Source organism: Pelodiscus sinensis, chromosome 3, assembly GCF_049634645.1.
Source record: "Pelodiscus sinensis isolate JC-2024 chromosome 3, ASM4963464v1, whole genome shotgun sequence".
Classification (NCBI taxonomy): Eukaryota; Metazoa; Chordata; order Testudines; family Trionychidae; genus Pelodiscus; species Pelodiscus sinensis.
The window spans coordinates 171,053,653-171,068,263 of NC_134713.1; the positions used below are offsets into that span (position 1 = coordinate 171,053,653).

The 14,611-nt window shown below is 41.1% G+C and overlaps 1 protein-coding gene across 6 annotated transcripts in view; it reads left to right on the forward strand.

Annotated features, from left to right (window-relative positions):
* The first annotated feature begins 289 nt into the window (after nucleotides 1-289).
* TRERF1 (transcriptional regulating factor 1) overlaps nucleotides 290-14,611 on the forward strand; it is a 138,185-nt gene continuing 123,863 nt past the window's right edge. For 4 of the 6 annotated variants that reach the window (XM_006122093.4, XM_075925439.1, XM_006122095.4 and 1 more), the window contains exons 1-2: nucleotides 290-429; nucleotides 917-1,130. The gene's annotated coding sequence lies outside the window, so the exon portion shown is untranslated. Of the gene's footprint in view, nucleotides 1,131-1,158; nucleotides 1,488-14,611 lie in introns of those variants that run through there. The other 2 variants (XM_014573087.3, XM_006122094.4) reach the window with 2 other exon arrangements.

Below are 14,611 nucleotides of genomic sequence, written 5' to 3' on the forward strand. Positions count from 1 at the left end.
CAACTCTGTGCGGCTTTGTGGAGATGTGCGCGCGCACGCCCCCACACACACTACTACATCAAAAGCCCGAACTCGCAACCCGAAAGGCTGGCGGCCGGTGCGAAGCTGGCGCGTGGCAGCCCCTGCTGCGGGCACGGCGCTCCACCTGCGCGGCGCACTCACCAAAATGGAGAGGCAGCCAAGCGCTGCAGCAGCGGAACTTGCCTCCCGCAGCCCAGCCAGCCAACTCTCTGCGAGGGAGGCGGAGCCGTGGGGCAGAGAGAGGCTCAGGTCTGGGGAGCGCTGCACCAATACACGCCGAGCCAGGGGCGCAGTTCCCTGTGGGTGACCCTCCTCCTTCCCACGTTGTACAGTCATGGCGTGTGAGCAGGAAGAAACTCTTCCAACAGCCCGCAGGGCGGCATAGCAGCCCCGCAGCCCCCAGACAGGGTGAGCGCACCCGCACGTAACCCGGGCCCGTGGCCCCGCCTGGCGGGGGGGCGACAGCGCCTCTCATCATGGCAGCGACTCCCCCGCCAGGAGGGCTCGCTGCGTCTGTTTCAATAGAGCCGCCTCACGCTCAGCCCGCGAGCAGCGCGACAAGCTGCAGCCCCAGCAGCGCCCTGTCCAGCCTCCGGCACCGCCATGCCCCCGGGGAGCCCGGGGCCAGGCGGCAAACTCTCCCCTCGGCCCCTCCCAGGGCACGCGGGGCTCCGCCGCCCCGACCGGGCGCTCCCGCACCTGCGCTGTGTTTGCAGCCCCGAGAAGGGGGCGCGGGGCCGAGCCCAGCCCGACTCGCCCGGCAGGGGCCAGCCCAAGCGCGTGCCCTGAGCCATCCGTGCACCCAAAGCCCCGGGCGCTGCACGGCAGCATGGGAAAGGGGCTCGGGGCGATTGCTGCTACTGACACCTTGTTACTTCCTGCTTCGCAACCCCAGGGCCCGACCCATCTCGGCGGAGGGATCCGTTCGCCTCGTCCAGCCTCCGCCCATTTCTGCTTCTGCTTTTTTTTTTTTTTTTTTTCTTTTGCAAGAAAATTATTTGACAGCGATTTGCTGACACTGGGATTTTGCATCAGAGATTACAAGAAAGGAACCTCCAGCAACCTCTCCCCCAGTCACTAGGAGGGCGCAAAGGGGGATCATGCAAAAGGTAAGTCCAGCTTCTCGGAGCTTTTCCTAGCAGGGTCTGTAGGGCTGCAAAGTGTGGGGAGGTGGGTGGATATTTCCACCACTCCCTCTTCGCTCCCTGTGCATTGCTTAAGGGAGGGTGTATTGCATGGGGGAGAGGGAGGGAGGAGTATGTTTTCTGGCGGAGCGATATTTGTTTACAGGATGGATAAGCGCTGTACTGTAAGTAAAGTAGGACCGAGCAAAGGCAGTTCTGTAATAAATTAGTATTGAAATTACTCCATCACACCCCCTCCCCCAAAGGAGAAAAAAATCGTGTCCAGTCCGGCCAGGTCTGTGCTCCCGGATCCTGCATGCACTTGTTGCAAATTTACACCAGGTAGGCAAATGCTTATCACATTTTATTTTGCATTAGCTGGGGCTCCCCTAAATTAAAAAAAAAAGTTTGCAGCTCACTCTCGCTCTGTAGTGCTGAGTAGGCGAGGCCCTCCCTACTGCCTTCTCTCTCTCTCTGCTGCAAGACATCCCAGCAAGGAGAAGAGGGCAGCCGGGCTGGCAGATTATTAGTCTTAAACGTGTGTGTGTGTGCGCGCGCGCGCGTGTGCAGGTTTTAGGGAATGTCATTAAAACGAATATATGAAATAAAATTCTCAATCTGCAACCGAGAAACCGCAGTACTCCTTAAGGATCAATATTTTCACATGCATTTGTTGTGTCAGTGCTGTCGGGTGGCAAGTTACTGTATGTGCGATTAGGCACTTTATAATATGCTGCCATACCTGCCCAGAGTGGGAAATAGAAAAAACAGAGGTTTTCATCTTGGCCACTCCCTAAATCTTTATCCTGTGGTATTTCCTTGGTGAGAAACAAAATATTGCCTAAAATAAGTGTGTGTTTAAAATCAGAAAAAATAATATATTCCAACAGTTTGACTCTGAAAAAATGTGGCTCTTAGAACTGCCTTTTTGCAGCTTGTCTGTAAAGGTTCCTCCCATATTCTATTCAGTGTCACATTTCAGAGCTGCAATACTGAAAGTCCAGAGACTTTGGAGGCAGGCCTGAGAGTTTGAAAAATTCCTACTTTTCAGGCTAAATGCCTGAAATTCAGTAGGGGGAAGCATACTGTGGGCTTTACATTTAACAGGGGCTTGGGCTTGATGTGTCCCACTGAAAAGGATTTAACGTAATTAGGGCTTATGATGTTACTTCTTGGGGAAGTTGGAAAGGGATGTGAATTCAGGTTCTGAAACATTTTGCTGTAACTGTGATCTCTTAGGGCAAGAGAAGGGGTTGGCCCCTACTTAATGGCCAATTTGCAAATACTGGAGCAGAAATGGCACTTTGACTTAGTTGTACAGGGTAGCTGACAACATGCAAGTGTTCTTTGTGTCACATTGGAATATTGATTTGCTAACTTACTATCACATGTTAATTTGTTTCTAACAAGATAACATTTACGTTTTCTGATATAATTGTCTAACCAGGCTGTTCCAACTGAATCACATGATTGCATAGGAATTTATTTGTTGATGTTTTCATTCTTTGAAAATTGTATATTCTTGCTTTTCTCAGATAAGGAATGCATAATAAACTGGTAATTGTCGCTGATTTTTAAGCACATAACTACTTTATTTTGTGGTCTCTTTAAATCTGTGTCATAAGAATCAAAACTAGACATTGGATGTCTAAACGAGACATATTTTACAAATAAAATGAATAATCAGTTAACCAGCTAATAAATGGATAATGCTTTTGCCTTCCTCTACAGATTAGTTTTCCTGTTTATCAATTACCCACACTTGATTTTTCACAATAAACTGCAAACTTTGTACTTTGTCTAATAAATTGTGATGTTTTTTCTGTGCCAACAATTAAACACCATAGTAGCACATACGTAGTTATTTAAGAAAGCTGCAGATCTTTAATAACAGATCCTTAGAAAATACGGTGATGACCCATAATAACTAAACTGTTTCTGAGAATGTTGTAAAGCACTTTAACTGCATGATTGTTTTTATCCCCGGTGAGTAACTGGTTAAATTTTTGTGTGTCTGGCATCTAAAATATTACTGTAAGACAAGAATGTGGAGTGAGCCCTGTACAGGGTAAGGATCTAAATATTTTCCTTTTTCAAAACCTGTAAAAATATTTTGTTCTCTGATTAAATAACCTATCTTATGGTATCAATGTATGGACAAACTATTTATGTGCATAGTTTTGATGCACACAACATTTTTTGTCGTGTATTTAATTTGTAGTCTTGTTAGAAATTAATTGGCTTAGAACAGAGCTATTTCTTTGACACTGTTAGTATTAAAATCTTATGGGTATTTTAGATAGATGGACGAAAATCCAGACGTTTATAACAGTTTGAGGCCTTGACTGTCGTGCTAATATGGGCCACTCCTTATGAGATACGTTCACTTTTGTATAATGTTGGTAAGGCATACATTCAACATCTCATGCATCTGACGAAGTGGGTCTTTGCCCACGAAAGCTTATGCTCCTACACTTCAGTCAGTCTATAAGGTGCCACAGGACTCCTCGTCGCTTTTGCAGATTCAGACTAACACGGCTACCCCTCTGATATTCAACATCAAAAGTACTACTTGTTTCTAATATTCTGTATGCATATTATGAGACACTGCAGATGTTTATTTGTAACAAAGCTTTTTAAATTTAAGGGTCTGTACAGCTTAACAAAAAAACCTTGTTTTTATTAAGTTAGCTACTTTTCTCTTCAGATGAAAAAGTTGCATTATAAACTATTTTTAGGGTAACATCTGTGAAATTAATACCATTATGTGCATACTTTTTATGTATGTGTACTTAAAGAGAATTAAAAATCACATATGATATGGACCCAAGTTATGTAGCTAACTAAAACCTACTTTAGTGTATGTATGTGATCCTTTTTGCTATGCTTGAATAACAGTGTATGTTTACGTAACAAAACAAAGCCAGAAAACTTTAGCAAGAAACTGATTGGTGTTCAGATATCTGACTGCCTAGTCAAACTGATGAGTGACAGACTGAGTATAAAAGAAAAGAGATGAATAATGTATCTTTAAGAATAAAACTGTATTTTAGAAATGAGCGTACAGTGGGAGTTTTTTATGAACACGAACTGCAGAATCAGGCCCTTTGTGAAGCGATAGGGCTCAGTCTTACATTGATGTCAATGAGCATTCTGCAATTGACTTCAAGGAGACCAGGAGCAAGCTGTTTGAGTAGTTTGCTAGATGGCTTGCCCCTGCTGTTTGACTCATTTGAAAACGATGTAGCATTAGAGTAAATAAACCAAAGCATGATTAATTTCTTTGTCTGCTGTTAAGTGACTGTTTTTGTATTTGGATAGATTCTTTTTCCTTATTCATTTATTTTTTTTAGGACTGTATATTGCTCTCAGTCACATGTCTCCATGTGCATTACAAAGTTTAATAACATGCAATGTGTACATGTTTCAGTTTTAGGTTTATTTTTGTGAAAAGCACATCCATTTAACTAGGAAGGTAGTTCCAGTGTTTTGAATTTAAATTCCATCCATTTAATTTTTCTAGCTAGTTTAGTCTTTTCAAGAATCCGAGACAGTAACTATCATTATGAAATTGAGTGAGTTACATTAACAATGCCAGATACATGAATCCTGTCCTTACGTTTTTGTTCTATGTCCTGTGTACCTCCTGAAGTAATGCAGTATTGAAACATTTTTATTAATGAGAGAAAATCAGCATCTTTATAAAACTTGATGGCATATTCTTGTTTTCTGCACAGTATTGCTGTTTGACTAGATGTATAAGGCCAAAGCTTCCCTACCTTTTTTATATTGCAGACCAGCAAACCCATTCACACACTTTTGGTGGACTGACATCTTTTTATTTGCATATTTTCATATTCATTAGGCAAATAATGAAAACGCAAATAAAATGTTTCCAGTCTGCCACAAGCCCTAGCCCCCAGAGCCACTGCGAACAGCCAGCTTCAGCTCTGGTTATTTGCGGCAGCTTCTGGGGGTTGGGGCTGGGTCCACACTGGTCCTCTGAGCCCTCCAGCAGCAGCCACTAACCTCAGAGTCCCCTACACCCACCCCTCCGTGCCATCCTACCACTCAGATCCCCCAGTGCCAGCCCCCACCCATCAGAGGCTCCCTCCACCAGACCCCTCCAGTGCCAGCCTCCTGTTTCCAGAGCCCCACTGTACCCAACTCCTCAGAACCCTACTGTGCCAGCTCCCAACATTAGCCCCATTCCCAGAGTCCCCAAGTGGCAGCCCTACCCCTGTATCCTCTCACTAACAGCCCTATCCACAGACTCTCCCAGTGCCAGCTTCCCACCCCAGTGCCCCCCATTCTCAGCCCCATGCCACTTAGAAGCTCCCACCCCCAGAGCAACCCCAGCACTAGCCCTGCCCCTGGAGCCTTCAGGGCCTGTCCCACCCCTTTCACTTAGCCCTACGCTGCCTCCCAACCACCAGCTGAGTGCTGCTGCCCAGATCACGGCTGCTCTAAAGCTGCCGTGCCAGGCTGTCTTAACGGCCAGGAAGAGACATCGCCCCTGCCTGGCACTAGTTGGCTGAGAGGCAGGGCATGACACGCCTCTCCCAACAGCCGCGGTAGGCAGGTCCTGGGCGGTGTACCCTAACCTTGGCCCCCAGAGCTGCTGCAGCCCGGCATCCAGTGTTTTGTGGCCTGGCAACAGTCTGCAGACCTGGAGTTGGGAACCGCTGATTTAGGCTATGGACAGTAGCCCCAGCTCCAGCCTCTTCTCACATAGCCATGCTCCTTAAAGGTTGGAAGCCCTGAACCCACACAGTTTTCGTGGAAGTCCTTTGTTAGAGCCAGCAGTGGGGAATGATTTTACTTGGGTTCATGTTCTTGACCTTCCACTTCTACCTCCTTTAGTTAATATCCAGTCAGATTTCTCCTCCTATCTGCTTGTATTTTGATCTCATGATTTAGTTCTGGGTTTAAGCTCCAAAAGCCTTATTTTTATGCTGTCATAATCGGGCTCTATAAATATGGTGCTTGGTTTTGTCGTGAGGGCAGGGGACTAGACTGGATGACCTCTCGAGATCCCTTCCAGTTCTTGTAGTCTATGATTCTGTGCTAAGTCTTAATCTGTTGTACCTTTGGCTTTAAATCTTCCAAGGAATCAGAAATTAAAAAAAACTCAAGTACTTTTTGCAAAACATTTGAGAAGAATATTGGTTTTCTCTCGCGGTTGTTCAGCGATACAGTAGCTAAGCAAAACACTGTCCTCAGGTCTGTATTGGTATTCTTAATGATTCTAGTATATGAAGATATCTTTGTGTGATACTTATATTAAAAAAAAGTGTTCTTGGCTCCATTGGAAACATAAGTTTAAAAAAAAAAAGATGCTATAGCTATGACAGAATAGTGATGATTCTTCCCCACCCCAAACTAGAAAGCTTAATCAAAATTACATTTTTAAACCTCTAAAATACTGTTTGACACTGTTAGCTACAGTTAGAAATACCAGCTATGTACATATACTAATTCTTACTTTCTAACTTCCATTGTACGAATGCTTAACCACTTCAGTAACACTAACTTCATGTGAATAGTACCACTAAAGTTTCACAGATGCTAGAGTGTTTGCTGGAATGGGGTGGAGGGGGGGGGGCTTCACTTGAAACTAAACATGTAAGGAAGCAAATCTCTATGTGTTTTAGTCAAATATAATACAGGGATCTACAATTTCAATTAATTGGCTAATTAAATGGTCGATAGAGTTTTTACATCAACTATTTGATTAGTCAATAAGAGTGCCTCCACCGTTGAGTTTAGCAACAGCCCCAGAGCTTTTGCTACACTTCAAAGTCAAAAGTTCTGCGGGGAGCACAGGGCCAGGGGGGGACTCAAGCACTCCCCAACTGACTTTGGGCTCCATGTGATCCTGCAGCTTTGAAATGCGTGTGCAGCACAGATCAGCAGGGGACTCCCAGCTGGCCCCGGGCTGCATGTGGCATTTCAAAGCAGCAGTGCCGCGTGGAGCTGGGTGCTGGTTCTGGGCTCCATGCGGCACTGCTGCTTTGAAGCACCTCCTGCTCTTCCCCCCACCCCTTGCTGACTCTTTCTGATAGAGGCAGCAAAGGTGGGGGGGGGGGGGGAAGTGACTAGTTGACTAGCGTGTTGACTGTTCGATAAGCAAATGCTTATTGGATAATCAACTGGTCATTCACATCCCTAATATAATACTATAAAACCTGTTCTTAAATCCTGTTTTGCTTTGAGAAACTTATTAATGGTCTTCTAATCAAATTTAGGGCAATGGGGGAAATCTGTAAGCAACACAGAAAATAGAACATTCAAATATATTTTAAGAAGGGCTGCTTGCTATTCCTTCAGAGCGTATAGCTCAGCATGACTTGAAGGACATTTAAAAAACACACCTTTTTTCTTACCTTTTTTTGGGAGAGAATAACTGAACTGTTCCAGTGCAGTTGCTCTTGGGTGGCACATAAGAGTGTGTAGCATTTATGTATAGTCCTGTTCTTTGTTGTTGGGAAACATGTTTGTCTCTAGATCTTGGGCTGGTGGGGAGAATAGCTTGCCTGTTCAGAGAATATATAGGTCTGACTAGACAATAGTTGAATCTGGCCCTGCCAAGGGAATGGAATGGGGGATCCAATTGGTCAATGAATCTGCGTGGACCTGGATCCCCCAAACTCTTCTAAGACAAGTACAAGGTAAATATTAGTTAGTAGCAACTTGCTCTGAAGGAGTGAGTTATAGTCATATTAGGAGAAAGTGGTAGTGGATAGTACAGAAAGATTTAGTGGACTCTATATTTCAACAAAGTACTTTTTATTTACACACCAATTACATATACCTCATTCCAAGGGTCCCAGTGGGTCGGAGCTTCATGCACATTGGGTATGGATAATCTCTGTGGGCTTGTTGTATCCTTCCTGATTGTAGGGGTCCAGTTTAACTGTGTTCAGGAACTGTAGCAACCCTCTGGACTAGGGCAGAATTTATTCCCAAAAATGGGTTTAGAATAATTAATTTAATTTTTTATAAATTTGGTGGTTTAATATTGTTTGTTTTTAAGCCCTTTTTTCTATTATCATCTATGGAAATTTTCACAGTTGCAGCAAGTAATGGGGGATTCAGACACTGGAGGTATCAAAGAATTATTATTTATTTTCAGTGTTGAGATTAAAAAAGTTAATACAAATTGGCAACACCATATCAAAATATACAAAGTAAATAGCCTTAAATCAACTATAATAAATTTTCCAACACCATTTTTCTTACTTTGTGTATCTGTAAATTTTGATGATTATCAATGGAAATAGTTTTTCTTCAGTTAGTGTTTGTATGGTGAAATCAGTGTTTATCTATACTTTCCAATTAAAAAATCTTCCAAGCCTAAATATTTATAATTAGTTTTGCAACTCTCATGAGTTTGTTGTGAGTCTTGTGATATCTGGTGATTTTTGTTAGTCCTAGCTCCTGTAGTGCAATAAATATAATCTCAGCTTTTACTATTAAAAAAAGTGCAGCCCTCATGATTTTAGAGACAAGTTGGAAAAGTGACCTGACTCAAAGCCAAGAAGGAAAGTGAACAGAGCTCACAATTTTTTTTTTTAAACTTTTAAGTAAGGTTTCTGGTTATTTGGGGCCTCACCCATGACGTTTGAATTTCTGGGGTTGGGTGGTCTGTACTGTATCCTGCAATATTCTACAACAGTAGTCAAAACACTCCATCTTATAGTAAAGACACCGCAGCATTCTGGTGATTACTTTAGTATTTTTATAAGTGCATGTTGAGGTTCAAAGATAAATTAGCTTTGTGGTTTTAGCTTACTTTGTAATGAAGTGTGATACAGATTACGCAAACAGCCCACCTAAGTTTGCATAGTTGTCTAGTTCCATGTTACAGAAAGACCCAAGATACTGGCTGTTATGTGTAGAGTAATATGAAAAAGTAATCTTTTTCCAAGTCATTACTGGAAGATTTGTCAGATTTTTATCTTCAGTACTCTTCAGTGACATAGCATGCCTATAGATAGATGATTTTCTGAATGGCATGGGCACAAACACGTTACATTTTTCCTTCCCCAAAATAAGAGACATTTGTTAAAACAACCATTCAAGGCCATATTTCACATTTCTGGTATCTCCCTTTAGTCTAAATAGAAAACATTCAATCCTATTCAATCTTATTCCCCCTTGTCAGCTGCTTGTTCTAAGATTTCCTTGAAGAAGTGCTACATGGAAAATAATTGTTATGATTTGATTCCATTTTCTTTATATCGAAGCACCGTTGTGGGAGATGTTGATTTTTGTTCATACCTAATGCATGCTAATGGGCAGAGGATAAGTTGTGATTGGCGAGGCAAAAATAAATCTTGCTATGATAAAACTGTAGAAATATGGTGTTAGGAAGGTGTTATTTTGGTAGGCAAGTACAAATCTAGCAGCTACTTACTCATAAGCGGTGATGAAAGTTCATATTGATACTGGGTCTTTGAGAGTAGTGGCGACCAAGTGTAGAGAATAACAGAATATTCTTGCAGGATTCTGTATTTACATGGCTCCTGATTTGACATCCACGTTTTGAAGGACTATGTGTATCTTTGGGATATGGCGCATGAACCATATTCATTTTTCTCTAAATGGAAAGAAAACTGAGGTGATATGATAGTCATGTGAAAATGACTCTGCTTTCCTGTCCTATAAAGCAAGGAGATAACCATAGAGATACTTTACTTTTGTTTCATTTAAACACATCCTGGATTTTCTTCTTAAATTTATATTTATAAAAAGCTGCATAAAAACTTCTGATAATCTTGCCCCTCATTGTGGTGCGTTCTTTCATTATTCTTGCCAATCTCTCCCCCGCCTCTTCTAATTGATGGGGAGTTTGCATTATCTTTTTATATAAACAGTCTCTGGCTTGATATATTAAAATGTGGATGAGGAAGTCTGTTTAAGGCTAGCGGTACAGTAGAAACCAATGCTGGTATAGCCATGTCAGTTAGGGAAATATCTTTTTTTTTATGTATGCCATTTTTGTTCGAGCAAAAACCCTACTACTAGATGCAGTTATAGCAACATAAAAGTGCTTTTGCTTCTATGTGTTGTTTTGTTCTACAAAGTATGAGAAACTGAACTGGCAAAAGGGTTTTCTCGCTAGTATAAGCTACATCCACCCTAGGAAGCTTTTGCAGGTAAAGATCTACCAGTACAGTTATATTTGCAAAACTATTCTTTCTGAACAGAATAATGGCTGTATCCCTACATGTGTAGTGTTGAATAGATGTTTACCTTATGTATCTAACACAATGATCCTGCAATGGGAATATTCATGTGTGTATAATTAAGAACATGCTTATTTTTGTCAGGGTCATGTCTTTAACTGTTTATTGTATCCTTAGAAATTGTGAAAGGTGCTTCACTTGTAGCTGATTAACCTTTAGCTGCTATTCATACAGAATTAAAATGGTCATCAGGTTGCATGTGAAACAGTGTGTAATATTCAGTGATGTCATATGCTGTGTTAGTGACTTGGTTATGGTACTGCGTGCTTGGTTATTGTACTGTATGTGACAAATAAACATCCCAAATTGAGAGATACTGTATTAGGCTCTGAAAATGCAAATGTGAAAACAGCTGATTTCAGGCATAAAATAAAAGTTACAATCAACTAATATTCAGTTTGGTCACAGATTATTTATTCACTGTCCTCAGATGAGTTAGCAATATATGAGGAAAGATAACAAATTGTAAACGAGGCTACATCTTCATTGGCAAATTTGGGACCTCACAATTGTTGCAGCACGGGTAGCGGTAGCAATGCTGAAAGCTGTAGTGAGGGCAGCACTAGGACATCTTAGCTGCCATCATGTCTAACTCATTTGTGCCATCACTAGGGATCCTGTGGCAGAAAAGTGCAGTTCCTAATTTTTCTAATGTAGACACAATCTTGGTTAATTGATTAAACCTACATTTGTAGTTATTAACTCTTTTAGACAAAGGTCAGGTTTCTCTGTAGTAATCAAATCTATTTATTTAAATAGGTGAGGATTAATGTCTTATTGAATATGAAGTAATAGTTTTATTTCTGTCACCAAACTATAAAACTTAAAAGGTCCCAGCCAGTCAAATATGAGTTTTTTCTTTGTCTTGTGTAGGCTGATAGAGTCCTCATGTCTACAAAGCCATTATTTTGTTTGTATTATGAAGTCCTTAAACCATTTGCCAGTCATAAGCTTCAGAGGGGTAGCCGAGTTAGTATGTAACAGGAAAAACTTAAAAAACCCAACAAAATCTGTTAGCACTTTAAAAACTAACAAAACGTGTAGATGGTATCATACAACACTCCTGTCATCTGAAGAAGTGGGCTGTACCCACGAAAGCTCATCTACATGTTTTATTAGTCTTTAAAGTGCTACCAGACTATTTGTTGCTTTTTACATTTTTGCTAGTCATAGTGTTTTAGTTTGCCTTTTTATTTCTTTTGTCACATCCCAATTTTTAACAGCTGTATTTACCTTGCAGACAGTCTTCCTTGAGGTGGAGGCAGAACTTGACATTTGTAAAACAGAGAACATTTCAGGTTGTTTTCCTTCTCTGAAGGCTGAAAGTATCACCGTTGTGACAGCTCCTAGACCATAGTGGAACTAAAAAAAAGAAAAAAGTTCCAGAATCACTACCAAACCTGGGGTGCTATTATGTAGTTGTATGAAGGGCTGTCGTCTTGGTTGTCTAATAGCCAGTTTCCATTATGTTTAACAAAGCATTTTAAAGTCAGCAATTGTAGTTTCCCACACTTGTTGTGTCAGGTACAACACAGTTTCATTCTTGACCCATGTGTTATATTTGGGTGGTTTTTTTTCATCTTTGAAGTACAGGCAGTCCCTGGGTTACATGGATCCGACTTACATCGGATCCCTACTTACAAATGGGGTGAGGTAACCCTGCACTAGCTGGTTCCCCCCAGCAGACCAGGGAGACGCGAAGCTAGCGCTCCCCCCAGCATACCAGGGAGACGCAGAGCGGCTTTTCTCAGTAGACACCTCAGCTTGAGAATAAAGGACTGAGGGAAGTGAGGTGTGGGAGAATAAAACTGAGCTCTGGAGAAATGTTTGGCTAGAGTTTCCCCTACAATATGTATCAGTTCCGACTTACATACAAATTCAACTTAAGAACAAACCTACAGTCCCTATCTTGTACGTAACCTGGGGACTGCCTGTACAACTGTTCCATGTTTTAAAAGAACACTAATATACTTCATTATACCACCACAAAAGCAGCTGTGAGTGTTAATATATATTGTATAGTGCAGGTCTTAACAAGGATTGGTATTTTAACTTTCTGTTCAGAATGCAGAACTGTTGTTCAAACTCACCTGAATGTCTCCCATGTAGGTATCTGCTTGTATGTTTATTCTCTGTGTTAGTATCTGCAATTTCCATATATACTTCTAGAATTTACGTTTTGGTCATTTCTAATCAGAGATTAAAGATAGCTGGTGGAAACACACTAGCTGTGATTTTTCTAGTAATAAAATATGGACACTTTGAACTATTTGTTTCCTTAATTAGATTTTTTTCACACACGGTCTGTATTGCGAGATGTATGGAGTTTTTTATTTGTACATTGTTGCATTGAGCAATCTATATATTGAGCCAAAAAACAAGTTCTAGCAATAATAGGTAAGAAAACACCTTAGAGATTGACATACATTTATAGAAATACTGAAACCATGAACTGGAATGCTTCTTATAACATATTTGAAATCTGAGTTTGAAGCTTCTAAATTGCTTCTGCAACATAGCTGACATGATTATCAACACCCAGATTAGAGTAGGGACGGGAACAGTATCTTGTACTTGAATTGAGGTGCTAGTACTGGTCTAGTAGTCTCCTCCTGCCTACCATTCCATTGTTTCAAGGTAATGCATTTTGTAGGAACATGGTATCCAGTACTGTTGGATGTCTTCGAACAGGAGCAATGGTGTGTCTGTAAAAAATAATAAAAAAAAAATCAGTGCATCAGTAGGAATGATGGATTTATACATACCTCCCAAACTTGATTGAGTGATAGCAGGCACTGCATTTGACAAATCATGATAGCTTAAATTTCTGTGGCTGAACATATTAATGTAGGGTTGGAAGAGACCTTGTGAGAAGAGCTAGTCCATCACCCTGCACTGAGGCAGAACCAAGTATATGATACTCATCCAGACAGGTATGTTTCCAACTTGTTCTTTTAAATTTCCAGTTAGATGGATTCCACAGCATCCCACAACTCCATTGACAGAGGTAGACTTGAGCAATCTGCCGCCCCTTTTTTTTCTGATTTCTGTTCTTGGATGGATATGAACTAGGGATGTAAAAAACTGACTGGTTACCCGGTAAGCATTATCCTTGCTGGCGTGCTTACCTGGTAACTGGTGGGGGACACAGCCCACTCCCAGTGGCCTGCAACATGACAGGCCCTCAACTGGCAGGACCAACCCCGCTGCCTGCAGCAGGATAGCTAGACTCCAATTACCCGGTTAAAATTATATAATTTAACTGGTTAATTTTTTAAAGAAGTAATTACATCCCTAATATGAACTCACAATGCATCACATTTGATGACTATAACATATCATTGGAGCCATGCATGTCCAGAATTATCTAGGAGGTCTGGTTCTGAAACAGCAGACATCTTTTTCAAAAATAAGATTGTTATGAATATGAGTTACTGGCATCCTGTTTATAAGTAAGATTTGGATCCACCTATATGTCATTTTTTGGCTTCCGGGCTGTAATGGTAATTAGAGCTGGAAAATTTATGAAAATGTAGTCAAGCTCTTCCATGTCCTCCTCCCAGTTTTTAATGATATTTTGTATTTCAATGAAACTTACACTTCCACCAGTTCTTTTTAATGTTTATGATCAGTAACAGTGCCGAGTCTTTGTACCTTTGTATCAGAAGATCTTAACTCACTTTGTACTATTACATGGAAGAAATTTTTACTATGAATATTATATATGAGTTAATCATGCACATTGATCCCACTGACCATCCATAATGGCTTGGAAAAAAGGCACTGTAATGTCTTGGAATGGGGGATTCTGTACTAACAGAGTGCCATGTTCCAATGTTTATTATGAGATTTTAAACTCTTAAAACTGAGAGCTTTCTCAGAATGATGTGGAACCAATTTATTGACTTGATTTAAAAGAAGAAAATCCAAACCCTTAAAATGATGACCCACAACTAGGGAGATTATAATAGAAACTTTTTAGAAGCATAGACATAGACCCTTCTCTAAAATTTTGACTGATTTCAGTGTGTTTTGGGTTTGGCCAACAGGACCCAATTTTGTAATTTTTACTTTTCTGAAGTAGTCTTTTCTCATATGAATAGTTCTGTGAACTTCACATGAAATTCACAAATTTACAGCCTCAGGTCTGTAGGTTGGTTCTCCTGTTACTTGAATAATTATAGCAGTTTCTTTTAGCTGCTGCAGTGTTACTGC